Source organism: Ranitomeya imitator, chromosome 2 (genome assembly GCF_032444005.1).
Source record: "Ranitomeya imitator isolate aRanImi1 chromosome 2, aRanImi1.pri, whole genome shotgun sequence".
Classification (NCBI taxonomy): Eukaryota; Metazoa; Chordata; class Amphibia; order Anura; family Dendrobatidae; genus Ranitomeya; species Ranitomeya imitator.
Genome location: NC_091283.1, coordinates 293,238,131 through 293,246,205, shown reverse-complemented (window position 1 = coordinate 293,246,205; position 8,075 = coordinate 293,238,131). Strand labels below are relative to the sequence as shown.

At 56.3% G+C, this 8,075-nt stretch overlaps 2 long non-coding RNA genes across 2 annotated transcripts; one reads left to right on the top strand and one right to left on the bottom strand.

The window, feature by feature from the left end:
• Positions 1 to 201: 201 nt before the first annotated feature.
• On the bottom strand, positions 202 to 3,843 carry LOC138663277 (uncharacterized). Its single transcript, XR_011318144.1, has 2 exons — positions 3,660 to 3,843; positions 202 to 1,432 (listed from the first exon to the last, which is right to left on the bottom strand). It is a non-coding gene; the product is annotated as an uncharacterized lncRNA (long non-coding RNA).
• A 93-nt stretch (positions 3,844 to 3,936) lies between these two features.
• Positions 3,937 to 7,142, top strand: LOC138663276 (uncharacterized). Its single transcript, XR_011318143.1, has 2 exons — positions 3,937 to 4,002; positions 5,983 to 7,142. It is a non-coding gene; the product is annotated as an uncharacterized lncRNA (long non-coding RNA).
• Positions 7,143 to 8,075: the final 933 nt, after the last annotated feature.

Genomic DNA, 8,075 nt, shown 5'->3' with positions numbered 1-8,075 from the left:
AAAAAAAAAAAAAAAATACAGCTAGTCCGGCTGTATGGGCTACATGGAAGTGCGGGTCTGGTCTACTGGTGAGGACGTCCCTACAGATCGTTTCCCCAATAACCTGCAATGTGTAAACTCAGCCTGATACAGATCCAACTGCGTTACCCTCCACTAATATCACCCCGCGCTTAAGAATTATAGAAATGAAAATTCAACTCATAGCTGTCAAACAAGTTTATTACAAGTCAAATAGTTAGAAATAAAAAAAGAGATATATAAATATATGCATACATACAAATGAATAATAAAGAGATTAAGAAATCAAAACAATAAATTAAACATTAAAGACAGATTAATGACAAAAAAGCAAAAACACATTTTGTACCAAAATCCCCTGTGCTTTAGCTGCAAAAATTGTATTGTGGTGCTTAAAAGGAACATGTCACCCCCAAAATCAAGGGTGAGCTAAGCCCACCTGCATCAGGGGCTTATCTACAGCATTCTGTAATGCATTCTGTAATGCTGTAGATAAGCCCCTGATGTATCCTAAACAAATGAGAAAAAGAGGTTATATCATACTCACCCAGGGACAGTCCCGATCCTGTCCGATGGGCATCGCTGTCCGGTCCAGCACCTCCCATCTTCATCAGATGACGTCCTCTTCTTGTCTTCACACTGTGGCTTCAGCACAAAGTACTGCAGTGCGCCGGCCCCAGGCCTCTCTGACCTTAACCTGCGCCTGCGCACCGCAGCGTGAAGACAAGAAGAGGACGTCATCCTATCAAAATGGGAGGCCCCGGACCGCGACGCCCATCAGATCGGACTGCCTGCGTGAGTATAATATGACCTCTTTCTCATCTTTTAGGATACATTGGGGGCTTATCTACAGCAACAGCATTACAGAAGGCTGTAGATAAGACCCTGATGCTGGTGGGCTTAGCTCAACTTGAATTTTGGGGGTGACAGGTTCCCTTTAACACATAATTCGACGGGGCCGGGGAGGCGGAGGGGCCCCGACGGGGCCGGGGAGGCGGAGGGGCCCCGACGGGGCCGGGGAGGCGGAGGGGCCCCGACGGGGCCGGGGAGGCGGAGGGGCCCCGACGGGGCCGGGGAGGCGGAGGGGCCCCGACGGGGCCGGGGAGGCGGAGGGGCCCCGACGGGGCCGGGGAGGCGGAGGGGCCCCGACGGGGCCGGGGAGGCGGAGGGGCCCCGACGGGGCCGGGGAGGCGGAGGGGCCCCGACGGGGCCGGGGAGGCGGAGGGGCCCCGACGGGGCCGGGGAGGCAGGGGGGCCCGACATTATCAGACACCACAGTGTCATCACTTTGGGTCCTCACATGGATTGTGGGGGCACAAGCATTCCACTTGGTGAAGAGAAGTCCAGTGATGAAATGACATCTGCAGGGAGGTCACTGCTCTGAGGGACACAGGATGGGGAAAAGCCACAATACCTATAATAAAACAGAAAAAAATCATATAGAAAACTCAAGTAGTGGCTGACACCAGTGGCCACCAGGCTAATACTGAACAGAATAGCGTGCGAGGAGAGAATTAAGCCCGGGATCTGGAGACATTATCACGCAGTTTTGCTCCTAGAGGTCATGGGTCAGTCATCAACCTGACGTCATGTGCGCCCAATAATATTAATAAGAAAGTTTTACGTAAAAAAAAAAAAACCACACAACAGGACCGACTCACCATCAGGCAGAGATTCTCATGTTAAGTAATATCAATCCCTCAGATCTCCATCATCATTCATCCCCTCCCCTGTTCGCCCCCTCACACGTAGCACTATTCTTCCCTACACCCCCCCACCGCAAGTGACATCACACACTGACCTGCACAGTACGTGACAACAGCCCCCCACACCATGCAGACCCATGCAAATAACATCAGCCCCACTCAGCAGGTAGACCTCCCTGCACACAGATCCCCCACGCATGCAACATGACCCCCTTCCCAACAGAGACTCCAGCACACAGCCTCTCTTCCCCAGAGACCCCCAGCACGCAGCCCCCCTTCCCAACAGACACACAGCCCCGCTCGCAAGGAACATGACCCCCTTCCAACAGAGACCCCCAGCATGCAGTCACCCTTCCCCAGGCAGGCCCCTCCAGCATGCAGTCCCAGGCAAGCAACGTCACCCCCTTCCCCAGGCAGGCCCCTCCAGCGTGCAGTCCCACGCAAGCATCACCCCCGTCCCCAGGCAGGCCCCTCCAGCGTGCAGTCCCACGCAAGCATCACCCCCGTCCCCAGGCAGGCCCCTCCAGCGTGCAGTCCCACGCAAGCATCACCCCCGTCCCCAGGCAGGCCCCTCCAGCGTGCAGTCCCACGCAAGCATCACCCCCGTCCCCAGGCAGGCCCCTCCAGCGTGCAGTCCCACGCAAGCATCACCCCCGTCCCCAGGCAGGCCCCTCCAGTGTGCAGTCCCACGCAAGCATCACCCCTTTCCCCAGGCAGACCCCCAGCACGCAGTGCCACGCAAGCATCACCCCTTTGCCCAGGCAGACCCCCAGCACGCAGTCTCACCCCCTTTCCCAGGCAGACCCCCAGCACGCAGTCTCACGCAAGCATCACCCCCTTCCCCAGGCAGACCCCCAGCACGCAGTCCCACACAAGCAATGTCACCACCTTCCCTAGGTAGCGCCCCCAGCACGCAGTCCCACGCAAGCAACGTACCCCCTTCTCCAGGCAGACCATCAGCACGCAGTGCCATGCAAGCATCACCAGCTTCCCCAGGCAGACCACCAGCACACAGTCCCATGCAAGCACCATCTCCCCCGCAGACCCCCCTTCCAGCATGCACATGCAGCCCCATGCAAACATCACCCCCTCCTCCCCAGACAGACCCCCTCCAGCATGCACATGCAGCCCCATGCAAGCCCCCTCCAGCATGCACATGCAGCCCCATGCAAGCCCCCTCCAGCATGCACATGCAGCCCCATGCAAGCCCCCTCCAGCATGCACATGCAGCCCCATGCAAGCCCCCTCCAGCATGCACATGCAGCCCCATGCAAGCCCCCTCCAGCATGCACATGCAGCCCCATGCAAGCCCCCTCCAGCATGCACATGCAGCCCCATGCAAGCCCCCTCCAGCATGCACATGCAGCCCCATGCAAGCCCCCTCCAGCATGCACATGCAGCCCCATGCAAGCCCCCTCCAGCATGCACATGCAGCCCCATGCAAGCATCACCACCCCTTCTCCCCAGGCAGACCCCCCTCCAGCGTGCACATGCAGCCCCATGCAAGTATCACCCCCTTCTCTCCAGGCAGACCCCCCTCCACTATACACATGCAGCCCCATGCAAGCAACATTACCCCCTTCTCCCCAGGCAGACCCCCGTCCAGCATGCACATGCAGTCCAATGCACATGCAGCCCCATGCAACATCACCCCTTTCTCCCCAGGCAGACCCCCCGTCCAGCATGCACATGCAGCCCCATGCAAACATCACCCCCTCCTCCCCAGACAGACCCCCTCCAGCATGCACATGCAGCCCCATGCAAGCCCCCTCCAGCATGCACATGCAGCCCCATGCAAGCCCCCTCCAGCATGCACATGCAGCCCCATGCAAGCATCACCACCCCTTCTCCCCAGGCAGACCCCCCCTCCAGCGTGCACATGCAGCCCCATGCAAGCAACATCACCCCTTTCTCCCCAGGCAGACTCCCACTTACCTGATCTGTGACTATGGAGAACGACCCAAAACACTCCAAACCTTGTACAAAATCCTCGAAATCCGCCATGACATCCACAGCTCCCTCCTGTCTGCTTTGCTCTACGGAGGAAGAGGCAAATTGTGCACAAAACACTCAAAATCCAAATCCTGCACGAAATCCCGCCATGAGATCCACAGCCTCCACCTGTCTGGTAAATGCTAGAGTGTATGGGCTCCTTCCAGGTGTGACGTCATTTCCGGGGGGCGTGTCCTATTGGGAAGGGGCGTGTTTTCAGTCACATCATGAAGGCGGCACAGCAAAGCAGCATGATTATATCTTGTGGACGCCATGGCACATGGAGGTTAGTGGTTTCAGGGTGAAAAAATGCTACTTGCTGCTCGCTATTGGGGGGAGGCTCTGTGGTGGGCGACCTGCTTGTCTGTGTGGGGGGCACCGCTGCTGCTGTGGGGGACCCCCGTGGTGGGCTTTGTGGGGAGGGGGCACCGCTGCTGCTGTGGGGGACCCCTGTGGTGGGCTTTGTGGGGGGGCACCGCTGCTGCCGGCCGGCTGTTGTGGGGGGGCCACCTCTGCTGCTGTGGGGGACCCCTGTGGTGGGCTTTGTGGGGGGGCACTGCTGCTGCTGTGGGGGACCCCCGTGGTGGGCTTTGTGGGGGGGCACCGCTGCTGCTGTGGGGGACCCCCGTGGTGGGCTTTGTGGGGGGGGCACCGCTGCTGCTGTGGTGGGCTTTGTGGGGGGGCACCGCTGCTGCTGTGGGGGACCACCGTGGGGGACCCCCGTTGTGGACTTTGTGGGGGGGCACCGCTGCTGCTGTGGGGGACCCCCGTGGTGGGCTTTGTGGGGGGGGCACCGCTGCTGTTGTGGGGGATCCCCGTGGTGGGCTCTTGGGGGGGCACCGCTGCTGCTGGCTGTTGTGGGGGACCCCCGTCGTGGGCTTTTTGGGGGGGCACCGCTGCTGCTGGATGTTGTGGGGGACCCCTGTGGTGGGATGTTGTGGGGGGACCCCTGTGGTGAGATTTGGGGGGGCACCTACTGCTGCTGGCTGTTGTGGGGGGCACCTGCTGCTGCTGGCTATTGTGGTGGGACCCCTGTGGTGGGATTTTGGGGGGCACCTGCTGCTGCTGACTATTGTGGGGGACCCCTGTGGTTGGATTTTGGGGGGCACCTGCTGGCTGTTGGGGGGGACCCCTGTGGTGGGGTTTGGAGGTGACCTGCTTACGGGGTGGACCCCTTTTAGTGGGGGACCCCTGTTGTGGGATTTGAGGGCTATCTGCTTGTGGGATGTGGGGGGAGACCTGCTGCAGGCTATTGGGGGACCCCTGTGGTGGGACGTGGGGAGGCGACCTGCCTGTGGTGGGACGTGAGGAGGCGACCTGCCTGTGGTGGGACGTGGGGAGGCGACCTGCCTGTGGTGGGACGTGGGGAGGCGACCTGCCTGTGGTGGGACGTGGGGAGGCGACCTGCCTGTGGTGGGACGTGGGGAGGCGACCTGCCTGTGGTGGGACGTGGGGAGGCGACCTGCCTGTGGGGGGACGTGGGGAGGCGACCTGCCGCTTACGGAGGGATCCCCTTTATTGGGGGGGCGACCTGCTTATGGGTTGGGTTTGGGGGGCTGATGAGGGCTTAGGCTGGGTGGAGTGGACGTCCGATAAGAGTTTAGGCTGGGTCGGGGGTGGACGTCCGATGGGGGGGTTTGTGCTGGGTGGGGTGTCCGCGTCTGATGGGGGTGTGTGCTGGATGGGGGGGTCCACATCCTGTGGGGGTTTGGCCGTCCGGTGGGGGTTTATTATTGGGTGGGCGTGGTGTGCGATGGGAGTAATGCTTGGAGGAGGGGTGGACGTCCGATGGGGGTTTATGCTGGGGGGTTAAGCTGGGGTGGCATCCGATTGGGGGGGTGTCTGATGGGATTTATGGTTGGGGGCAGGGGGCGTCATATGGGGATTTACGCTTGTGGGAGGGAATGTCTGGTGGGCTTTGGGTTTATCCTGTGGGGTCCGCTGGTTAATGTGAGGTGGAGGTTTCTGACTGGAGGAGTGAGGTTATGCTGTGTGGCCTTCTGGTTGATGTGGGGGAGCTAATGCTTCATTGGGGTACACAAAAAAAAAAATGGGTGTATGCTGCTTATGCTATGCAAAAATTTTTTTTAGGTATTTCCTGTAGAGGAGGGTACACCACCAACTAGCACGAAGCTAATCTGTTTTAACTTAATGTCAGTAGGAGGAAGACATGGGTCTGGACCACCCAGCCCAGTTTAGGCCTTAGGTTTTGGGAGGTTTTTTTATTAACGATTTTTCTTTTTAATTTTTTTTTTTTTCTTCCCAGATATGGCTTTTGAGGGCGACAGTGGAATTGTCACTCTAATCTCCCACCTAGAATTGTCACTACCATATCATCTGTGGTCTACGAGGCAAGGCCCTAACACATCAAGAGTGTTTGGGGTTCCCCGGAGGACCGTTCATGCCACGAATCGCCCTACCCTCTCGCCTCTCTGCGTCCAGGTTATTCCATGCCCGTCTTCATCATCGCTCTGCGAAAAAGGATTTGTGATCTTAAGGACTGGTATATCCTACGAGGCAGTAAGGGGGCTACTTTAAAAAAAAAAAAAAAAACACAGGACAAATATGTCCTAGTTTTCCCCTGAGCAATGTGGACGTCTCCTGAGGAAACCTTCCTATTCATGCAGCCTCCACGTTTTCCAGAGGCTCCAGTGACCTTGCTCTTAAAATATCCAGGCTTTGGTCTAGGCCTTCTCTGGTGGCCGGTCCACACCGCCAGCGCCCTGAACAATCATGCACGCCAACTTTCTAGTGCGTCCTACTCTGCGCCTATCAGTTTAAGAGTACTTCGCTTCTGCAACAGAGGACTAAAGTCTGCCTCCCAAGAGATCTGTTCAAATTTGGTTGTTTTGGAAATGTTCTGTCCAAAAAAAAAAACGACGGGACAACTTCCTGACCCGCCAGGAAAAGACGAGACCTTCCTTTAGGCCAGCTCCCTCCTGGCATCCATGAACCCACCAGTACTGGTCTGCTAGGCCTGGATCTAGCAGACTCTCTTCGACATGATGGGGCATTCCCACCTTGGATGTTTCTCAGGATCGGCTGCCGTGTCCTTCACAATTCAAGGCCGGTATTATGATCTCAGGTCCGGGACACCGAAATCTCAGACACCGGAGGCAGGCCTGAGGGGGGGGGGGGCTTCAGAGCCGCATACCCTACCGACAGTCCTGCCCGCATGCACCAACAGCATATTACATTTTTACAATACTTTAGAAATGCATAAAATGAAACAAGGAAAGGCATAAAGTTTTTCTATGCAAAAAAAGGCAGTTTTATAAAATTAGAAATATTTCTATATCTATTGTTAAAATGATATTTATCCAGTATTTCTATAAGTAAAAGTCTGAGATTTCTGTGAGAAATGGTAATTGTTTACCTCTTAAACCAGTTCTGAATGTAAATAAAACATTGCTCTGATTAAGTCTCCACATTGTATTTGTCTTTCATTTCATGCGTAGGGCAGGACAAGCCCATGATGTATCTGTGTAAAGCTAGGTTCACATTGCGTTAATGGGTTAACGCTAACGGACTGCGTTGCACGGCGAAAATGTCGAAATTAACGCCGTGCAACGGGTCCGTTAGCGCACCCATGGACAGCAATGTTGCGCTTCAGCTAAAAGTATCACTAGCGCATGCCATTTTCGGCACGCGCTAGCGATGTGCCGTTCTTTTGAGGCCCGTTCCTCGCTACCGCAGATCAGGGATCTGCGCTAGCGGGGAGGGTGAACGCCGACCCTCTAGAAACATTGCGTTAGCGCAATCCGCTTAACGGATTGCACTAACGCAATGTGAACCTAGCGTAAGACGTAAGGTGCTATAATAACAGCCTTGGGCTGGTTTAACACCAGCATTCGGCAGGGCTGCGGATGGCAGCCTTCTTCCTCCGTTAAGCCCCGCCCAATGCCGCACCTCTTCCTTCAGTTCCGCATGCGTCCTGCATCTGCATGCGTCCTGCATACCCTATCTTTAACATTGGGTACGCAGGCCAAGCGGATGCCTCTGCATGCGTTGTTTTAATGCTGCGCCGACCGCAACAAAATGCAACATGTTGCGTTCGACGCAGTTCAGTGCATGGTCAAAACGACACGTGCCTGTGTACCCAATGTTAAAGATAGGGGATGCATGCAGACGTAGGCGGAGCTGAAAGAGGTGTAGCAGTGGGTGGGGCTTAACGGAGGAAGAAGGCTGCCGAACGCTGGTGTGAAACCAGTCTTAGACAGGTAAACCACTTTTGAAACAATGTTCACTTGTATAAGCATTTAACCCCTCAGTGACGGGGCCAATTTTTTAAAATCTGACCAGTGTCACTTTATGTAGTAATAACTCTGGAATGCTTCAACATATTCCATTGATTTTGAG